Genomic DNA, 22532 nt, shown 5'->3' with positions numbered 1-22532 from the left:
AATACAATAAATATTTTACTCATATAGGTTGCTTGATGTCTGCAGTTCGCTCTCCTTGCAAGGACATGTTAATTTAACATCAAATATATGTGAACAATTAAGATGTATGTGATCTTTGAATTGTCAGATATGTTCAGAAAGGGACGGTTTGGAGCTTAGCCTATTAACATTAGCTTCAAATATACTTTCAAGCCTTACAGAAATATTTAATCTATAATTAATAACTAAGGCATTACACCCTTCTTGGAAAATGGCCAGAGTTTTAATACCAAATTTTATTTTTCATAGGACTCATTCATTCAATACAAAAAATGATGAATATGTATGATGTCTGTTTCCACTGCAACATCTGCAATTGCAAGACACTAATGTTTACACAGTTGCTGAAGTTTGCTGCTCTAAACAACATCTTAATGGAGTATACACATAAGATGTTGTGGGTCCAAGCATTTAATGTATACAGCTACTGTAAAGCTTGAAGTAATTTGAACCAGTCATAAGAGAGAGCCATTTTGCTGTGCATATATTATTTATTAACCTTTCAGGTAAGACAAAACATGAAGTCCTGGCTGTCTGTGATCATGTAAGCACCCGAGGCACTCTTTATGACAGAAAGGTTGTTATCCCTGGTTTCCTGACCAAATTCTAATGCTGGTAAGTACATTCTGCTTACCAATCCTTCTGCAGATTTAAGTGGATATGGTTTTCTTCACATCCTGTCTTAAACTGTTGTGTAGTGTGTGCTCTTAAACAATTACCACAGAGTTGCCCTCATTTCTATGGTGGATAAATCTGTAAAGTGTCCTTGGATTTATCTGGTGAGGGGACAGATTTTCAAAGTTATTTAGACATCTAAAGATGCAGATGGGCTACTGGTGAGAATTTAAAAGCACCTAAACAGGTTAGATGCCTAAGGCCAGATTTTTAAAGGTATTTACGCATTGCTCTGCTCTGCATTTTAAGGCCTAAGTGACTCAGATGACTAAGTCCCATTTTAAAAAATGACTTAGTTGCATAAGTCCCACTGACTTGTATTGATTTCAGTGGGAGTCAGGCACCTAACCTGCTTAGGTGCTTTTAAAAATCCCACTAGGTGCTTACCTGCATCTATAGGCACTTAAATACCTTAAAAAATCTAGCCCTAGATGATATATGGTGGTTAAAAATGCTGAGCCCTGTCTTCACTAGCTTTCTAATTATTAGTACCTTCTGTGGAGCTTCACCAGTGGATATAAAACAGTGGGAGATATTCCAGAGAATGCTAGTATAGCCACAGCTAAGCAAGCATTGTATTTCCTTCCCACTGACTGACATGTATCCTTCAACCTAAAGGAGGTGATTTAATACTAGAGGACCAGTTTTCATAGTAGGATTTGGGAGTTAGGTGCTAGAGGCTTTTAAAAAGCCTATTATTAGTGCACATTGAATTACAGGCAGAGCTGGCTGTATGTGTTTTACAATCCCTGAACTAGGGGAATGAAAAAAGGAACAGATAAACAGGCCTAGGAAGCAGGAAGAGAGCAGAAAAGATATGAATCCTAGAAGCAGACCTCCTTTGCTGCAATTATTGTAATGTTTAAAATTGGCCACATTTTTTAGGCCATTCAATTGCCTAAATTGGTCCCTTTGATAGCATCAACTTTGCAGTGTGGGTTGCTGTATCTTTTTATTTTATGTGCGTTACAACATATTAGTTAAATAATCCCTTTTCAGAGTATGGTAGGAGTAGTTTAAAACCACCTGTGTTTAGTTTAAAACTACCTGTGTTTTGTAGAGAATTATTGTGTAATGACCACAGATTGCTAGCAGAAAAACAAAGTAAGCCTGATAATGTTCCAAGAGACTATCTTGGTAGCCTTTTCCATCCAGACATAAGGAAGCTCTTTGGGGTATTTATTTTCTCACTGAAAATCATGTCAGATCAGTCTCCGCTATCATCAAAAGCAGAGTGTTAATTGTATGTTTTAAGAAAAAGTAAGTGCTTTCAGTGCTATTTCTCATGTTGATCTCTGTATGCGTATGACCAGTTCATTGAAAATAGCTAACAAACTGAAAAAACAAATGCCTGATTTTGCTCAGTTTAAACTTGGGTGTAAAGTGACGTGATAGTGGTACTTCAACTTTTCAACATATGATTGTTTTAACTGCATTTTATTTTAATAACTTAAATTATAGATTCAGTACATATTGACATACCCTTTGGCAAGCACTGCCCCATAGGCTTTGTGCAAGGGTCATGAATTCTGTAATATATGTTACATCCATTAAAAGGTTAATGTGTAAAAGGTAACTGCTACCTCAAGAAGATGTAAACTATGGCCTGCTTCTGACTATGAATAGCCAATGAAATTTCTGATGATGTAATGCTTGTAACCTGACACATTGAAGAGCTATAGTGAAGTTTCTCTGGGACCCAATAGCACTTTGCTTCCACCTGTCCATCTTGCTCATGCAGTTTCTATTAAACTCAGTTGAATTAACCACTTACTTGTACAAAAGGCAATTGTTTTTCTGATTCGGTTATGAACTCTTAAATAATTGTTGCTTTGAGTACAAACAACAGCTTTTTCCTGTTACGGCGATCCACATAGCTAGTTCTTCATTTAAAAACTTTACACAGTTTTAGCCAAGTTGTTCTGAAAAATTTAGTTCCCTTATGCAGTAGCTCACAATTTGTCATTTGTGAACTGCAGTACAGCTGGGCCCAGTTTTGTCACAAATTAATTCATCAGGTCTATTATTCCGTAAATGTGAAGCAGCTGATACTCAAATCCAGCTTAATTATACATATCCTCTACTGTTTTACTCAATTGGTTTACTCCAAACATTTTGTTGCTAAATCATACATTTGGTTTTAACCATCCATACAAAGTATATGTAAATATACTTCATATTGCAGCAATTGGAAAACCAATTGTTCAGAACATCAAAGGGTGAGAACACATATATGTTTTAACAAGAGTAGACTACTAAATAGGGTATTATCTTTTTCATGCATATACATGACTCCCATTGGTGCTAGTGGAAATCTCATGCACACATCAAAAGAAGAATCTGGCCCAGTCTACAGAAATGATAAATTTACAGTTTAAGCATTATGAAATTTGAAATCTATAGAGAATATATAATTATTAATATTGTACATTTATATGGGCACTTCATCCCAAAGATTCCCAGTATTTCACAAAATATATAATATACATTCAGCACTACTTACTGAAATGCAGCTACCTCTAGGGTGTAAGATGGTAGCCAGCCAGTACACAGTACAACAGCAGGGGAAGGCAAATGTTGATCAGGGATTCTGAAGGGAAACTATTTTTAGGAAAAGTGATGTGTAGGGTTTTTAACATTCACAAAGACTTATCAGGATCTGGGTTTTTTAAGGTCTTTTCCAAAAAAACCCCACAGTAAAGTATATAATACTCAGTTTATCTACATCAGAAGAGCTGAGTTAGCCTTGCCAGGATTCAAATCTATTGTTACAGGGAGTCTGACTATGCCAAATCTCATGGACAGATGACTTATCCCTATCACTGAGTTGACGTGATGTGGCTAGTATTCCTTATTCAGTACACAAATATCACTCCCACTGATGCTAATGGGAAAGACGTACATACAGTAAGACTAAACTACCCAATATTGCCTTTCTGTGGTTTTTAACAGCTTTGGAGATCATCGTGCTTGATTTATGCACTGAACAAGTACAGCAGATGTAGTAACTTCTCTCTCTACCTCAGCTGAAAGGGTAGTGCAGTTGTCATACTGTTCAGTGCTTGGCTTCTCTGCTTTTTTTCAACTAACAGAAATGGGGGAAGGGGCAAGAAATTTGGTCATCTATTCATTAAAAAATGGACTAGATTATCAAGTCATTAACTCAATACCTGACAGCCATAGTAACAACTTTCAGTCACTTCTGATTTGGACTTGAGTTGAATTGGCAACTTGGAGAGGAAAGACTCTATGGGTAATTATCAGTCTCCTGAGCCATCTAGTCTCCCTAGCAACCTCTTTTTGATACCTAGATATTTAAAATTTTTATTAAAGCTAATGTTAAAAAATTATATAGTACAGAGGTTAAGAAAAGAGTGTCTTGTATATCTGGGTATAGTGCTTAGATTATCCACAAATACAAAGTTTGTTTTTAAAGTCATACGATACATATAGTGCATAATCAGCAATAACTCAAAATTTAGGTGAATAAATTTAAGAATACAGTTTAGGTGTTAGCATCCAAGTATTCGGGTACATCACTCATGAAAAGTTATACAGAGAGTTGTTTGTGGAAAGCAAATATAGCAATAAGTAAAGATTGTCCCTCAGTAATTGAAAATGTAGAGTAGGTTGTCCACTTAGAAAATACAATCCATGAGGGGAATATTTCAGTTACTTTCCCCACTGCACTTCTCATCCGCACTCCAGCTCATCCCTCCTGGTATTACCGATGTCTGGTGATGTGTTCTATGGAGATGTCCCTCGACTATCTGATGGCATCCGACTCCATGAGTTGCCACATCAGCCGAGCGTAGCGCTGACCGAGTCCACAGTCTTTCAACAGTCGCTCATTACTGGGGCCCCATTATTAAACCAACTCCGTACCCAAGTTGGGAGCTATAATGAAACTATTGTCAATTCCTTAACCATAGAACCTTAAATTACCAGTACAGCTCCACACCACCAATACGACTCCGGTGCAAACAGCTAAATTACTCATTAATAATGAGTGAAGTATGAAATCACAAAAGTTAGAAAATGCAAATGGAGGCTTCCATGTAAACCTTTACTGTGTGCCCTTGTATTTATGCATTTTGATAAGGTCTTCCCTACTTCAGAGTGGTGTTGTGAGGCTTAGTCCTTATGCAAGCAAAATTATGATTTAACTGAGAGTTTTGCCTAAGTAAAGTCTGTGGGGCTGGACTCTTAATGTCTGCAAAGTGATTTGAAAATGAGAAGTGATAAGGCCCCAAGTCAGCAAAATACATAAGCCTGTCTGTAAGGTTAAGCACGTGTTTCAGTGCTTTGCTGAATCAGAATCTAAGTGCCAATTACTTATCAATTGTATAATACTTTTACAATACTGGCTAATGTGACATTCTATTGAATAAACCTATTATATTACAATTAATTTTGCTTTGTGTAAACTATGTTTCACTTTAAAAACACTGTAGCTAGCTATCAGAAACTTAGCACTGACCTTCACTCATCCTTATTGTTCTCCTTAGGGGACATTTCAGCTGTTTTCTTGATTAAGAGCCATCCTATAATGGAGGATCTTCATTTCTCTTTCATTTGAATCAAGTAAGTACTTGCCCTTCCCACTGAGGGCAATAAAATTTCCCAATTAGGAGATACAAGCAAGATGTTTTAATTTCCACTTAAGCATATGTTTGGGTTGACATAGACAGTTAAATCAAAAGTATTATAGCAGTTGATTGAATACACTGTCCCGTTTTTGAACAATAAGGACTACATAGTCAGTGAGTGTTCAGTGCTTGCCAAAATGGGTAATTTTCACTCACCGAGTTAGAGGTCTTTTCTTCTTTCACTCTTTCCTAGACTGCCTATAAGAAAAATAAATTTGTTATATATCTTCAAACACTGTAGCAAGCAGTAGTTTCAATACTAGGTTTACTTATAATTGGATCTCTTGACAACTACTGATAATTTCTATATGCCTTAAATAGTCACTCAGGATTTTTCTAAGGCTATTTAGCTTTCTTAACTTGTGCAAATATATATTTCCCCCCCAATTTGTTTACATTGGCAGAGGAATAAGCTATTGCATTCACACAATCTTAAGGTCATTATTGCTGATGCTGTTAGCGGAGCATGGCAAGCAGAATTCTTTCTTAACTTTGTCTTTCTGTTACCTGGGGCTGCATTGCTTTAATTCAAAACTTGTAGTGTAATGATCTTGTGACTCAGTAAAGTGACCTGAAAGACCAGTACAGTTTGAAAGAATGATATACGAAAATGCTAAGAAACCACTGGGCACAAATTGTTTTCTGGAATAAACCACTATCCATCCTTTCCATCTTCTTGGAGCTCTGGAATAGACGTTGCACATATGGTCTTAGTATTCATAGAGAAGATGGAAAGGCCATAAAGTCAGATGGAAAAGACCATCAAGACTAGATCACCAGGTATATCCTCTACCACATCAGGATATATTCCTGCACAGAGGGAGTGGCTGATTTTCCACTAGTGCTACACTAGATCTGAAATAGCAGTCTGAAAAAGGCCCATTCCTGCCTGGATATTGGGAGACTATATGGTCAAAAATAAAACAAAATAGTTAGCGTTAAGGACAGATCTGCCCAGTTGCACCCACAAAGTTCCATTGAAATCAGTTAGGGTGCATGGATATAACTAAAGGAGAATTTGGTCCATATGTTAAATAATAGTAGAAAAAAAGAACATTTAAAGAAAGACAAACTATAACAATAGGGCGAGATTTAGTTCTGCCCTGGCACAGGTGCCGACACAGTTATAGAGAGGAGATGGCTTGTGCCTCCTCAGTTCAGGAGCTACCAGGGTCTGGTGGGGTTGCTGGTGAAGGATAAGTTGAGTAATTGCTTCAGTGGCCCATATGGGCATGGGAGAGGTGCAGAATCACTGGAGTGCTGATCAACCCCATCCCTCCTCTGATACATTATACCCCCGCTGTGCCTAAGCTCTGCTTTGGGCCTACCCCAAAGTGACCTGTGTGCTAAGGATTGCTGTGTAGGAAGAGCAGAACTGGTAGAGTCCCATTCCCTCCCCCTGTCTCCACTGGAGCTTTAATTAATTAGCTTGCATTTCGGTAGTATCTGGAGGCCCCAATCTGGACTAGTAGGCCCTTTACAAAAATGGAGCAAAAAGATAGTCCCTGCCCCAAACAGTTTACAGTCTAGTGGCCCAACTCTGCAATGGGATCCACTAGCATGGGGCCCTGTGTCCATATGGAGCCCGAGTGACTTCAAGCTAATAGGACTGCACATGGACTCAGGATTCTGAATTAGCAGCTCTGATGGCAGGATCTGAACCTAACTCAAGACAAGATGCAGCCCAGTGAGTGTAACAAAAAATAGGGAGGAGCAGAGGTGGAAGGATGAGGGAAGCTAAACTGAATAGCCGTGCTTTTGTAGGTTTAAATTTCAACTTTCTACTGAGCTTTTTGTGATTTGATTATTTTCTACCACATGATGGTGGTGTTGCTTCTCATTTTAAGCTTGAAAATTGGCTTTGGATTCCCGTTGGAGCAGTAAAATTATTCAATGCAGCCCAATGATAACACATTTGTTTAACAAATGTTAGTGCAATTTTCATGTTATTTTTGTAACTAGGTATAATAAGGCTATCTCTTTATTAGAAAATAGATCTGCTGCACTTTAGGAAGGAGAGTCTCCCCATCATCCACCATTTTTCTAGTCATCCCAGATCCTTGTGTCTCTGAGAATCTTACTGAGTTCTGATTGCCTGACAGTGTTTTGTTTTTTTTTCAGTAAGACAAAGATGACACTTTGCCTGAGAAGCAAAATATGCAATTCAGACTTTTCTCTTTGAGTCATTTAAAATCATTCTACATAATTAAACTCCTTGTTCTTATAAAGACAACTTGGCAGGCATTATGTTATATGTAACGTGATACTATTTCATCTCTGTGTAGGTTTCAGCTTGTGCTAGCTCAAAGGGATCATGCTTGTCAGCTGGGTAACCATCTTGTTCAGGGAGAGCAATTCCTAGAATGAAATAGTGATCTGTGATTTAGCTACTGTAGTAAAGCCTGCCTCAGTGTCCCAGAGCTCTAAACTTGCTGAGACAAGGATCAAGACATGATAGTGTGGCCCAGAAATACTTGGCCACATCCTTTGCCCTGTGAGGGCAGCACAAAGGGGGTGTGAAATCAGCACAATAGGCCCTTTGATGATTTCCCTTGAGTAGAGGGAATGCCAGAGATGATGTGGAGCCAACATACAAGGTCTGTGCCACCATATTGCTGGTGAATAAGGACTTAGCAAAAAGGTCCCTGTGTTCCGCAGTCCCCAGCCACTGGACTGGTCCTTTTGGGCCATAGGCAGCAGGGTGGGATGTAGAGCAGCCTGAGGTATCAGCTGTAAATTGCTCCAAGGTCTAACCTGCCTAGCAGCCATTCTAAGGAAACTGCCGAAGTGGCATAAAGTCAAACTTTTCCATCCCCCTGCAGTCCTGCACAGAGCATAGCTGGGCTGGACAGGCAGGTATAACTCGCTCAACAAGATACAACATCATTCACATTTCTCATGGACACTGTAAGCTAACTGACGTACACATTCATATAATAAGATTGCTACCTGTCCCATACAGTCCTGGATTACCATTAGCAGTCTCAAAACAAATAAGCCTGGGAAAGAAAGCTGAACGCTTTTGCCACTGTATGGGCAAGAAGACAGAAGTATTAAGCAGTCTTTTAATGGAGATATACCTACCTATCTCCTAGAACTGGAAGGGACCCTGAAAGGTCATTGAGTCCAGCCCCCTGCCTTCACTAGCAGGACCAAGTACTGATTTTGCCCCAGATCCCTAAGTGGTCCCCTCATGGATTCAGCTTACAACCCTGGGTTTAGCAGGCCAATGCTCAAACCACTGAGCTATTCCCCCATCATCATCATCATGATCTGTTTATGGAATCTCCCAGCATGTGCTAGGCACTTTCTAGAATTTCAGGAAGGGATAGTGCCTGCCCACAGAAGCTCACGATGCAAGGATAGACAGTCAGATGGACAGAGGTTAGGGGAAGAAGAACAGCAAATAGGGACCTAGATTCACTGTAGGAACCATGGCAGAAGCAGTTTCTTAAGGGAGACTTAAAATGTAGACAGGGCAAGGGCCTTGCTGATGAGCTGAAGGAGGGTGCACCATGTAGAGGGCTATGTGGAATAAAGCACAGAGGCAATTGATCAGACAGCTGACAGACAGAATGATGAGGCTGGGAACACGGACAGTGTGCAGAGAGGGTGAAGGAAAATGTGAAGAGCCCTTTGCCAGACCACACTAGTAACTTCTTTCCTCCTCTCCTTGACATTTTTGGCTGATCCTACAATTGCTCCATGCGTATAACTCCTGCTGAAGTCAAAGGGAGTCTCTTACTTCCCAGAAGTCTTCAGAACTGGGCCCTCACTTGCCAGAGAGCAGCAGTTTGTAACTGTTTTCCTTCTGTGCTAATACAGAATATTTTGATTAGTGTTGGTGAAGAATAAAGGATAAACCACTTAAAATTCTCCATGATTTGATTAGTGATGGCAGAGACACTGATTAGGTAAACTCCTAGAGAACAGATGAAGAGACCAATTTGGCCACATGAAATGAGGGCAGGATTTATACTGTGCAACAAGTAGAAGGCATGATAAAGTTTTAAATAATTCACCTTAAACCCCAGCAAAAGTTCAGGTCATTGCTTTTCCTCAACCAAACCAGCTATTTTACTTATGTGCAATCTTACTACATAACAGCATAGCTCTGATCTTGGTAAAATTGATATTAGTTTTTGCTAAGATCATGTGAAATAAACATCATTCATTCTATAATAAAATTAGTAATGTATAGTTCAATTAATTTCATTGAATTAATTATATTAATGTGCAACATACTGTCAGTGTCCCTTGGAAAGAAAATATATAATAATATTCATATTTCACATCCATCTAGGATATTCCACCAAATCACTTTGCAAACATTGATTAATTAAGATTTGCAACCCTCCTGGTGAGATTGGGAAGTATCATTATCCTCTTTTTACTTGAGCTAACAGAGTAACTGATAGCAGTAGCAGGTTGTCATCTTCTATGTGGACCAGCACTAGAGGGGGATTAGACACCTTGCTGGTGGGTTTCACAGATATTTGCTGACAGCAGAGGAATGGTGAGACTCAGAACTCTTGGGTTCCATTCCATATTTTGGAAGAGAGTGTTCACTAGTGAGCACAGTCTCTTCCGCCAGTTCCTCCCAAGCTTGATCTTTTTTGCTCCATCCTCGCTAACCGGTCCTCCCCATGCCCAGTTGAGTCTTTTGACCTGTCTGTCTCAGATCCCTCCCCCGTTCCTTGCACAACCTCTCTCTTTTCTCCCCAGTCTCCAGTTGTCCCCCATTCACCTACATTCTCCACTGTCAAAGGCTCCCAGTCTCCCTCCATGGGTTCCTCATCTAATCTACTCCTCCCTCCCCACAGCTCTGTCCCAGTCTCTTTGCCCAGCCAATCTGTCTCTTCTGAGGTCAGACTAGATAATTTAATGGTCTCATAGCCTTAACAACTATGAGTCTATAAATCCTCTGCATCCCCTATAGTGCCCATCCTCCCCCATCAGCTCACAGTCCTAGTGACCTTTTCCAGCCAGTCCCAGTCTCCTCCTACAGCTCCCAGTCCTAGCCTTCCTCTCTCCCATACAGCCTCCAGTCTTAGTCACGTATTTTCATCCCACAAGCTCCTTTTCCCAATATACTCCCCCCGCAATCCACCTCAGCTCTGGTTTTGTCTTCAGGTCTAGGCAGCTTCCTCCTCTACACTGCCTAGGCATTAGCAGGGGAGACAGGCTGGTGCCCAGCCCCAGTGCATCCTGCAGTAGCTCAGAGCTGTAGTTGCAAGAAAAGCCCTGCTCCATCGTGGGGTGGAGCATACTCAGTGTGGATGGAATCTTTGGAGTTTTTAACTGCAAAGCCCTGGCAAATCTCTACCGAGTATGTGTGAACAACGATTTTTCAAAGGCTTATCATTTGGCCAAATTTGAGCAGATTTCCCCAAGATCAGCCAAGGGCACACCCCTGACACAAATGCCACGCTCGGCCAGATTTGAAGTCTTTGCTCCAGAGCATACGAATGGTAGAGTGCTTCAAAGAAAAGGTCACTAGAATTTTTAGCAATGGCAAAACAAAACAATGTATTTTCTCCTAACCTCATTCTCAGAAATGTCTGAACCATTTCGGCTGAAATTTTCCAGAAAAAATTCAGTCTGAGACAGACACCCAGCATGGAATGGTTAAAATTTGGCAAAATTATAAGCAGCTGTATGGCTCTTATAATGGGACGGGTCAGGCAAATTTAATAATAAGTGGTGATACCATCTCATCTATAATTAACCGGATATCAATTTTTTAAACAGATTTATTTAATTTTTCCTAAAAATTTCCTTCAACAACTCTAATTTTAGAATATAAGAGCATTTACAGAATCAGAAATGCCAAATGTGGCATAGTAACATGTTGAAAATCAAATCAAATCAGCATTGATGATGCTGATGGAAATATGCCAGCCTACCCACATTTATATAGTCAAAGAGCAGTCTGGATGAGTCATGGTTTTCAGTGCCAGTTACATATATTTTCAGCTTAGTGTGTATATGGAACAAGTACCTTGGTTAAGAATATTTTTCATGGATATACAGAGGTTTGTCACTAGACTAAGCTTCCCTTTCAACCTAAGGGGTCTAATTCTCTCTTTGATGTGTATGAATAGATCCCATTACCATTAACATTACCGTCTCTGGGACATAAATGTTGCTGTTAATGTAAGTTATGAATATGAATTGATAGAGAAATAGACCCCTAAAGCTGGAATCTGAATTCAGACTGGGTATCAGCTACATAGGGAGTTTAATACTTTTCTACTGGATGATCAGACAAAGCCATACAGTATTTACATTAATCTCTACATTTTCAAAGCAACGTGTAGGGTTGTAGCTGCACAGCCACTGTTGATTTCAATGCAAGTCAAATCCCGTGCAACGCTTTGAAGTCTTCCCTTTAGACTTTCCAGTTTTAGGCAGTTCAGTTGCCTCTGAGGCTACTTTAAAAATGACTTTTTCTTGGCCTTATGTAGATGAATTGATGAGAATATATTACACTAATATACTCTGGGGAGATTTTCCCCTGTGGAAAGTTCCAGTTCCAGTGTATGTGGTTACCCATAATTCTATAAAAGCAGGACAGATTACTGCAGCTGTTTTAACTAGCTGTTTTGTTTTGCTAATTAGAAGTTTATTTTGTATTGGAACCAGAACTCTTGTGGAAACTCCCCTTGTTAAATAGGTATTTTAAGGTAATTTTATGATGCCCAGCTATGGATAAATACGGTAACCTGTCACCTTTTTTTAACAGCTGTTGAAAAGAAATAGATGTGTTCAGAAATTATCACTGCCATATTCAAGTTTAGCTCCTGCTTTAGCAAATTTAGAAACTTTAATCAGAAAGACAGTCCTCTTTGTGTTTGCACAGGAATGTACATAGAAGCCATAATAAAAAATGAGTGGGGGGATGACCCGAATCTTCGGCATTTCTCCTTTTTATTTTATACTGCAGTCAGGGAAAAGGAAAGTATGTGGTAAATTATGTTGTATATTTAAGCTCAATTTTTCAGAAATGTATACCATTACAGTCATAAATGACTGAATGGTCAGGGAATGGCTACACTTGCAGATGTTGAGTTAAACCAGCCCTCGGAGACCGCAGCGGGGAAAGCGCTGCAGTGTGTTCACACTGTCAGCTGCAAGAGCAGTGGCGTGGCCACATTTGAGGCACTTGCAGCGGCATTGGGAGCGGTGTATTATGGGCAGTTATCCCACAGAGCACCTCTTCCCATTCTGGTGCTGTGGCTTGTGGGAAGGGGGCGGGTGGATGCGGGCATTCTGGGTCCTGTCCCCATGGCCCATGATGCATCGCTTCACATCCCAGCAATCCCTGTGCTTCCGTTCACATTTGGCGCCATCTTTCAATGTTTTTTGTACTGCACACTCTGTCTTCCCTTTCGGTCTGTGGGAATGGATCCCAAACTGCTGAGGAATATGCTGATGGGTCTCGCCAGCACCTCACGAATTGCAGTTGAGTTACTCCTTAAGCTACAAACTGACAGTGAGGAGTCCGATGATGATGTCGACTTGCATAACGCATACGACACGAGATTGCTTGTGGCATTCACGGACATCCTTACCATCATGGAATGCCACTTTTGGGCTCGGAAAACAATCACTGAGTGGTGGGATCACATCGTCATGCAAGTCTGGGATGACGAGCAGTGGCTGCAGAACTTTCAGATGAGAAAATCCACTTTCATGGGACTGTGTGATGAGCTCGCCCACCCTGCGGCACAAGGACATTAGATTGAAAGCTGCCCTGCTGGTGGAGAAGCTGGTGGCTATTGCAATCTGGAAACTGGCAACTCCAGACAGCTATCGATCGGTAGCTAACCAGTTTGGAGTGGGAAAGTCGACCGTTGGAATTGTGTTGATGCAAGTTTGCAGGGCCATTAATCGCATCCTGCTCAGAAGAACTGTGACTTTGGGTAATGTGTGTGACATTGTGGCTGACTTTGCACAAATGGGTTTCCCTAACTGCGGAGGGGCAATAGATGGAACACATATTCCAATTCTGGCACCAGCCCACTGAGCTTCTGAATACATAAATCGGAAGGGGTATTTCTCTATGGTTCTCCAGGCACTTGTGGATCACCATGGGCGTTTCATTGACATTAGCGCAGGCTGGTCCGGAAAGGTGCATCTTTCGGAACACTGGCCTGTTCAGGAAGCTGCAAGCCGGGACTTTCTTCCCAGACCAGAAGATCACTGTAGGGGAAGTCGAAATGCCCATTGTGATCCTTTGAGACCCCGCTTATCGTTTAATGCCATGGCTCATGAAACCCCACACAGGGATCCTTGACAGTAGCAAGGAGTGGTTCAACAATGGGCTGATTCGGTGCAGAATGACTGTGGAGTGTGCTTTTGGCCATTTAGAGGGCTGTTGGTGCTGTCTGTTTGGGAAGCTGGACTTGGCCGATGACAACATCCCCACGGTTATATCCTGTGTGCTGTACCCTCCATAACATTTGTGAAGGGAAGGGTGAAAGCTTCACTCAGGCCTGGACCTCGGAGGTTCAACACATGGAGGCTGAATTTGAACACCCAGAGAGCAGGGCTATTAGAGGGGCCCAACGTGGGGCTGCAAGGATTAGGGATGCCTTGAGGGAGCAATTTGATGCTGAAAGCCACCAGAAATGTTTGTTGCCCTGCACGGGAGTGAAGAGCAGTGGTTCTAATGTTAGTAGGAATCTGTGTTTGCTACATATGATGCACTGACTTGCAGTGCCTGTTGCTTTCCTGGGCTACGGTATCTTTTACTTTATGCAATAATAACAAATGTTTTCAAAGCCAAAACATCCATTTATTGAAAAGAAAATTCATTTATTGAAAAGAAACACAACTGCTTGGGAAACAGAAAGGACATGACACTGTGCTGTGTGGGATGAGGGAAGAGGGTGAGATGAGGAACGGAACAATCAGAGATTTGCGTATGTCCTGTTATCATGCTCAGCCTTCCTGTCTGGAATGCCGTGCAATGAGTGCTGCTGCACTTAAGGCTGGCTAAAATGCATGGTGATGGGAGCTGAGCGCAGTGGATAAGGGTTGTAGTTTGCAGGGCTGGGTGGTGAAGCTACAGGTGTTAGAAGCAGCTGGTGGTGATAAGAACCCGGATGTTGGGGAAAGTGGGTTGGCGGTGACGTGGGGGCACAAGGGAAAGAGTTTTGGGACAAGGGCTGCGGGGGGCTGGGGAGCGTGGATGTGCTCTGCCTTCATTGCTACGAGCACCTGTATCGAGTCCGCTTGGGGCTCCATGATGCTTAGCAGCCGCTCTGTGCTTTGGTGCTGGCGATCTGCATTCTGCTGGGGGACCCTCCTTTCACTCTCCCGCCACTTCTTCACTTTTTGATTTTCATTAAGGGACTGCTGCATGACGTCATGTAGCATGTCCTCTTTGCTTCTTTGTGGATGCTTCCTGGTTCTTTGGAGTCTTTCGGCCGTTGATAACAAGGACGGCTGGGATCTCAAGGTTGCATCTGTAAAACAATATATTCTCGTGATATTACCACTTAACCTACCCCCTTTTGGATCCAACCCAGACCCAAAACCACAAGAGTGAGCTGAGATCCCTGGATCTGAACTTGTTGCATGCCTAAGTACAATACTGTAGACTATGATAAGTAACCACACAAACGACAGTAAAACAATGCTGGGACTGAGATGTAAATGAAATTGGTGACAATATGAGTTCACAAAGTTCCCTTACCTTGTCCAGGGCTGGATTAATGTATAGACAAACTAGGCATGTGCCTGGGGTCCAAATGGGGCGGGGCAGGGCAGGGATGGGCAAGGCTCAACAAATCGCTGTCTAGTATACTCACTGCAGCTGGGTTGGCCATGCTGTGGATCTGCCAGGATGAGGTGATCATCCTGCTGCTGCTTTGTGGGGTTGCAGTGCTACTCACTCAATTTTGGCCTGGCTAATTCTTCATCATGATGGGGGTTGGTTGGCCAAACCTGAGTGAGTGAGGTTGCAACCTCGTACATAGGGCTACAGTGCCACTCCGGTTTGTCTGAGGGACGCTCTTCCATCCTGATGGAGGAGTAGCCAGGCCAGATTTGAGTGAGTGGCATGGCAACCCCCCATTACAGTGAGCGGCCACACAAGCAGCTGCAGGACGAGGAGCATGGCCAGCCTGACTGCAGCGAGTGTACTATACAGCTGTTTGTTGTTGTTCATGAGAAGGTAGGGGGCCATAAAGGTATTGTGCCTTGGCCACACTGGTAGGTTAATCTGGCCCTTGCCTTTTCATAAAACTTACAGCGTATTACGCAGTCTGCATGTTCAGCTGGTACCACTAGCAATACAGTTTTTGTTGTAGTCATAAAGGATTGTCATTATGTCTTATTTTGGTTATGTAAGACTAGTTTGCTTAAAGAATGCATTTGCCTCGTGTTCGGATCATTGGGACTAATTACCACAATTTACATAATCTACTATCAAACAATCCCATAATCCTCAGAAAATGTATATACACCCACTAGTTCTGTACTACATAATACAGTATAACAAGTGTATAACAAGTGGTGCACAAAATATTTATATATGCCACAAGCTCCTATGGGCAGATTAAATATTTTCTCAGTGGTAGTTACCAATTTCATTTATCACCTCAGAATAGAGTAGTATATTTGACAGCACAAATATTTTCCTTATGGATATTTTATGTAACTCTAAATGTTGTCTTACAATTAAAATGTATAATTTCCCTAAATTTCACTTAAGAAAATTATACACTACCAATTATTAATTCAGGGGGTGGGGAATAGAAACATGAAGTTATAATGTTGTTTTAAACAAAAGTAAGTAAAGCTCTCAAATATTCAGTTATAAATGAGGCATTCATTAACTTTAACTTATCCATTCCTCCTGTGAAGACAGTTTCATTCAGTCCATCTTCAGAAGTCTTGTGCAGTTCTGTAGTATTAGGCCATTTCATAATTTAAAAAAAGAGAATTAAGTACTCATGGAATGTTCAAGATAGACAGGAATGAAAAATGAGTTATCTAAGGGGAGGGATAGTTCAGTGGGTTGAGCATTGATCTGCTAAACCCAGGGTTGTGAGTTCAGCCCTTGAGGGGGCCATTTAGGGATCTGGGGCAAAAATCTTTCTGGGGATTGGTTTTGCTTTGAGCAGGGGGCTGGACTAGATGACCTCCTGAGGTCCCTTCCAACCCTGATATTCTATGATTCAGAAATGAAGGAGGAGAAGGATGATCTAATGCAGGGGTAGGCAACCTGTGGCATATGTGCCATAGGCAGCACACAAGCAGATTTTTCAGTGGCACTCACACTGCCCGGGTCCTGGCCACCAGGCCAGGGGGCTTTGCATTTTAATTTAATTTTAAATGAAGCTTCTTAAACATTTTAAAAACCTTATTTACTTTACATACAACAATAGTTTAGTTATATATTATAGACTTATAGAAAGAGACCTTCTAAAACATTAAAATGTATTACTGGCACATGTAATCCTTAATTTAGAGTGAATAAAAGACAACTCGGCACACCGCTTCTGAAAGGTTGCTGACCCCTGATCTAATGGTTAGGGTGCTGGCATGGGACTGAGAAGACCTACTCTAGCATATTTCCTGTATTTAGAGAAGTCACTTGGTCTTTTTGTGCCTCAGTTCTCCATCTGTAAAAATGAAGATAACACCATCTGAGCAGTTACTTACTTACATTGCTCTGCCAGTCTATTCTATTCTTGACCTACAAAGTACGCTCTATGACCGTTCAGTTCATCTGTAACGAAATGTGCCAATAAGGGTGTGACGGAGGCTGACTGCATGTAGGCAGAAAAGAGCACCATGGCTTCCCCTAGACATCCATCTACCAACACTTGGGGGACGATGCAAGAGCCCGCTTTGAAGTTCCACTTCCGACACCTTGCTGATCTTACCAGAGTGGTTTCAGGCAGCAAGGCAAAAGGCCTGGGAAAGTGAGAACAAAGAGCTTTGGCTAGATTGAATGATAGGTCCTGAAGGATGGGGGACAGACTGAGACCTAGACCCCTGCAGATTAGGGATCTGGGATAAGATAGGCCTGCCTAGGACTCTAGGTAAGACAGACGTGCTTGTAGAACTTTTATTGTTTTAAAAATCCTTTTCATTGTTATGCTTGGCTCCTGCTGTTAAGATTAAACAATACTCTGTTTTAAGAAAGCTGTTTTGGGTCACTGAATCCACAGGTCACTGGCTCCCAAAGGGAAGAACTGCAGGTGCCTGAACCCGGTCAGACCTGCATGGTAAACACAGTTGATATACAAGGAATTGTATACAGCCCAGGCCCCAGTCGAAGGGTGGAAGAATAGTAGGATTCTACCCGGAGGATGGTGCAGGCACAAGATCCAAGATCGGAGGAGGATGTGCTTGATGCAGCCAGCCTTGTAACCATAACAAAGGGCACCAATTGTGATAGTGGCTTTTGTAACATGGACATGGACACTTGTCCACCACGATCTTGACTGAGACCACCAACTCCTTTTAGTTGACACATGGTGACAGGGTAACCTTTAGCAACCATCATCTTGGTCAGATTCAAGTCAGAGTTGATATTCTATCATCAGTCTCTTGTTACACCATCCCTATTTCTAAGACTCTTTTGTACATTTATTATATTTATCTAGATATAATCACATGCAGTACAAATAGTTACAGTCTGGTGAGTCATGTAACACAAAGGTTGCTTACAGAGTGAATAAGGTGTTTTAAAATAGCCGAATATCTCATTAATTAATAGCATATAATGATTTTTAGGGCTCAATGCAGTAAAATGTTGACTCGCTCTCAATGTGAAATAGACAAGATGTCTAGATAAGAGGAGATTGCAACCTGTATTTCTTTTTAATGGTTTTGAATAATCCAAAATCTAAACACCATTTTCCTAATTAACAATGCTAGAACTAAGGAGTTAGCATAATTGTTTAGTGAAATAGAACCTTATTGTAAAACACAGCAATTAAAAAAAACATTTAATCATAAGGGCTTTTAATAATAACTCAAGAGATTTTATTGTTTTTTCTGTTTGTTTTAACTTGGGGAGAATGTTCAGTTTTAAAAAGGGCATACCTCCATGCAAGTTACAGTTGTAATAATTACATGCTGCATATCATACAAATACAATACCTACTGACATTAAAGCTTTTAGAAATTATAATGGACACAGATAGATGTTACAACATTTAAAACTAAAACTAAAACAACAGAAACAGTTTAGAGGCTCATCAGAATTCATCAGCAATCAGAGTTTAATTCCATGGTACTGTACTGTTATCTGTCAACCATTCATGCAATTAAGAGAAAATATCTACCAGCGTTTCCATGGTGCTAAAGCATTCCAGTAGCACAACCAGCCCACACAGGACCTAGAAGCTATAAAATATTAATTCTGTACAAGCATGCGTTCGTTAATCTCAACATTTATTACAGGCTATAGTAATTCAGTCCTAACAAATTGTTCCATTAAATAGAATATTGCCAAATACTACAATGCTCTGCAATGATTTGTTTTAAAAAAATATTATTTTCAAACAATGTTATTTATTATGGGATTAGGAATGTAGACCTGATAGAAAAGCTTTCATGTTAACTATGTAGACATCGTAAATGACAGCTAAGGAGAAAGGTTGAGTGACACATTGATTATGTAGCAACAATAGAGGTGTGGTTCAACCTGCATAGAGGCCACTGAGGAGATTCTACTACATGATCAAGAAAAGAGTTTGATTTCCCCCTGAGCCTTTAGTCAGTTCAGAAATCACAGCTATAGTAAAAGTGAGTGTCAAAGCAAGAGAAAGCAGTTTAGCAGTTTTCAAAGGAGGTGCCCTATTGTAAGAGGTACAAAATCCAAAGAGAGAGGGAGCTTGAAATTCTTTCTATGCCCTAGCATAATTTATCTACTGCATGGCACTGGGATAACAGTGCATACTATCGGTTTCACTGTAACAAATGAAAAGTGGTCCCTTCACTGCAGTAGTAGCAGCTTATCATAGGTTATTAATGTAACGTGTCCACAGTGCTCACATTTTGGAGAAACTGTTCTTCTTCTGCCAGTAAAGACATACGATAAGCATCTCCCAAGATAATAGACTGGCCTATTATTAGGATATGGTTTTCACTTAGTTTTCATTAGCCCTTTCCCTGCCCTCGCTGAGGTCTTTTTTCCACATTCTGCAGCCACCATCTTTTTATCCTTCCTCCATCACAGCCTGGGGAAGTGGACACTTCAGTGATCAGTGCTCATGTAATTCTGTGACTTGGATTTTGATACATTTGTACTGCGTTAGTAGCACCTTACTCCATGAGTAGCCCCTCTGGTTTCATTGAGGCTACTTGAGAAGTACGGTACTGCTCTCACTATGAGTGAGGATATCAGAATCTTAAATAATTCCATTTCCACTTGCCTGGAGAGGTTTTTGCTCTTTAGTTCGTGTGTGTGTACAGGACATTGTCCCAATGCTCTTTTCCTGAACAGTGTGTGTGTATGGTCTAGTCATGCTTATTTGATTTTAAACATTTATTCATACAAGAGTGAAATTCACCCTTGTGCAAAAAGCCAGTATAAGTCCTATGAAGCATTTCACTCCCATTTAAGTCCTCCGAATGGGGCTTAAGTGGTGCATAGAGCTGGAGCTTGCTCTCTGCACAGTGCTGAATTCACCCGCTAGTTCATGTGGAACCCTAAACAATCTAACACTCTGGGAAACCAGGCATGGACTAAATAATTGTGCCAAATCCCACAACCCTTACTCTTGTGAGTAATCCTGACTCATCTGATAGTAATGATTGCAGGATTGGGCCCTAAATGGAGTTGTGGTGCTATACCAGACTAAAGATTGCTGTTTGCATGGCTATTGTAGGTTTAAAGGCAGCACTATGCAATATTTCAGTACTGATGCAAAAAGCCTGGGAACAGGCTTACTGTGTCCTATGCTATAAATACCTAACATTGGTACTTTGTAGAATATATTGCTTCATGTAGGATGCAGAGAACTCTGGAAGGAACAAAGATAAAATATGTTTGCCCCATGTCTACTCTTCAGAGATGTGTAGATGAAAGGACCATCACAGCTCCTCCGTATTCTTTTCATCAGCTCCTTTATAATGTCATGCTTTCTGTTCAGGCCATTGCTAGAAAGGAAAAGAAGAAAAGTTGGAAGCCTATTGGGAAAATACCACCCAATCAGTTTCTGAGGATATGATTATATATTTAAATCAAACACCGTCACTTGTTCACAATTAAAAACATGCATAATAAAAAGATCACACTCATAACTCTATCTTTAAAACCATTCTCAACCAAAGGTCAGCTTTCAGCAACCAGATGTTATATTTCCTTACGTGACCAGAGTGCTGTGAGCCTACATTTTTAATTATGTTAGTCATAGAATAATAGGAAGTAGAGTCATAATGCTCGTTTACAGGGTTTCTCAAACGGGGGTCGCCGCTTGTGTAGGGAAAGCCCCTGGTGGGCCAGGCTGGTTTGTTTACCTGCCCTGTCCGCAGGTCCGGCCGAGCGCAGCTCCCACTGGCCGTGGTTCGCCACTGCAGGCCAATGGGAGCTGCTGGAAGTGGCGGCCATTATGTCTGTTGGCCTGCGCTGCTTCCAGCAGCTCCCATTGGCCCAGAGCAGCGAACCGCGGCTAGTGGGAGCCGCGATTGGCCGGACCTATGGATGGGGCAGGTAAACAAACCAGCCCGGCTCGCCAGGGGCTTTCACTACACAAGCGGCGACCCCAGTTTGAGAAACACTGCTCTATTAGGTCATCTAGTTTATTCCCCTACCACTGGAGCACAAACCGGGGGTGGGGGGAACACTTTTTTTGCTTCTTTATGATATATAAAGAAAGTCTCAAAGGTGGAGTCTTTTGTTGTTTCTTAGCATTAGAAATTCATATCCTATGTAGTCTGGAAAACTCTGATGACTATAGAACTAGTGAGAGGATGGTGTCATAAGAGCTAAGAGTGTGAAATTTGAGTAACTGAGATGGGAAGGATTTGTAGTCTGATTATGTGACAGTGTTTTGTTTATCATTTATTTTACTCCAGTATCCAATTAACATTTCAGAGAAATGAAGCCTTTGTTAAAATCCAACATCCCACTCATCAGTTAAAGTATGAGAGCTAACAGTGCACATCCTCTGAGATTTCCAACAAGTTTTCCAGAAAAACAAGGAAAGATCAATGTTGATATTCCTGATATCTTAAAGATAAAACAGGAACAAACAAATCCTTTTAAATAAAAATTTCAAGCCTTCATTATAGATAATCAAGAAGTAAAAACAGGTACAAGCATACTTTTCTAAACATTTTAGATCATCATTAATATCATCCCATTATTTCCTCCACATTTTCCTGCATATTTGATTATTGATTCTTAGATCCTTCAGATATCTGTAGACTGTTGTCATGTCTCATTTCACTCTTAGTTGACACTTAGCCAAGTCATTCAGTATATACAGTAGTGACAGCTAAATTTAGTTTGTTCAGTCTTTTCTAATACAGCAAATCCCTCTATCCTTTTACTCATTTTTATTGTTTTCCTCCAGCCGTTTGCAGTTTATCTGCGTCTTTCTGGTAATGGGGTGGCTAGAACAGAATGGAATATACAATGGCAACAAGGCAGAGAGTGTTGAGATCTGAAGACGCAAGAGACAATGATCAGATCTGGACAAGGTATAATCTAGAGTTTGGGGTTTGCATTTAACAACATCTAAATATTGCATGCTGCTCTTGTGAGCTTTTTGTCTCAGATTGTGGAACTCTCATGCTAATATCTGATTTCAACAGATTTTTGCAATCTCGAATTGTGGAAATGTTGGGAAGTCAACTGTCCTCATGAGATTTCTTGTTTGTTCATCAAAAATCTCACCAGAACGGCTGTTTGAGGAAAATACAGCCCCATCTGTTCAGGGTCAGAAGGAAGGCTCCATCTGATTTTAGACCCAGCCCAAGCTATAATGGAGATTGACATGGTATGGGTTGATGGATCAGCAGACAGACAAGCAGATTGGAACCAGCATCATAGTGGACTCAGAATCTGAATTGTCTGAAATTTGAAATGGTGCTGATTTGAAATTATTGTTGCAGTTCATACTTAGTACAAGGTCAATCAGTAATCATGCTGCTTGTCAAGTTATCTTTGGTGGCAATAATGACCCAACAGCCAAC

The 22532-nt window shown here is 41.0% G+C and overlaps 1 long non-coding RNA gene across 1 annotated transcript; it reads left to right on the top strand.

The window, feature by feature from the left end:
- The first annotated feature begins 559 nt into the window (after nucleotides 1-559).
- Nucleotides 560-22015, top strand: LOC120370339. Its single transcript, XR_005583709.1, has 3 exons — nucleotides 560-654; nucleotides 5223-5298; nucleotides 21911-22015. It is a non-coding gene; the product is annotated as an uncharacterized LOC120370339 (long non-coding RNA).
- The last annotated feature ends 517 nt before the right edge of the window (nucleotides 22016-22532 follow it).

The sequence above is a fragment of the Mauremys reevesii genome, linkage group 8 (genome assembly GCF_016161935.1).
Source record: "Mauremys reevesii isolate NIE-2019 linkage group 8, ASM1616193v1, whole genome shotgun sequence".
Classification (NCBI taxonomy): Eukaryota; Metazoa; Chordata; order Testudines; family Geoemydidae; genus Mauremys; species Mauremys reevesii.
Note: the sequence above shows the minus strand (reverse complement) of the source record. Positions and strands in the feature narration are given on the sequence as shown.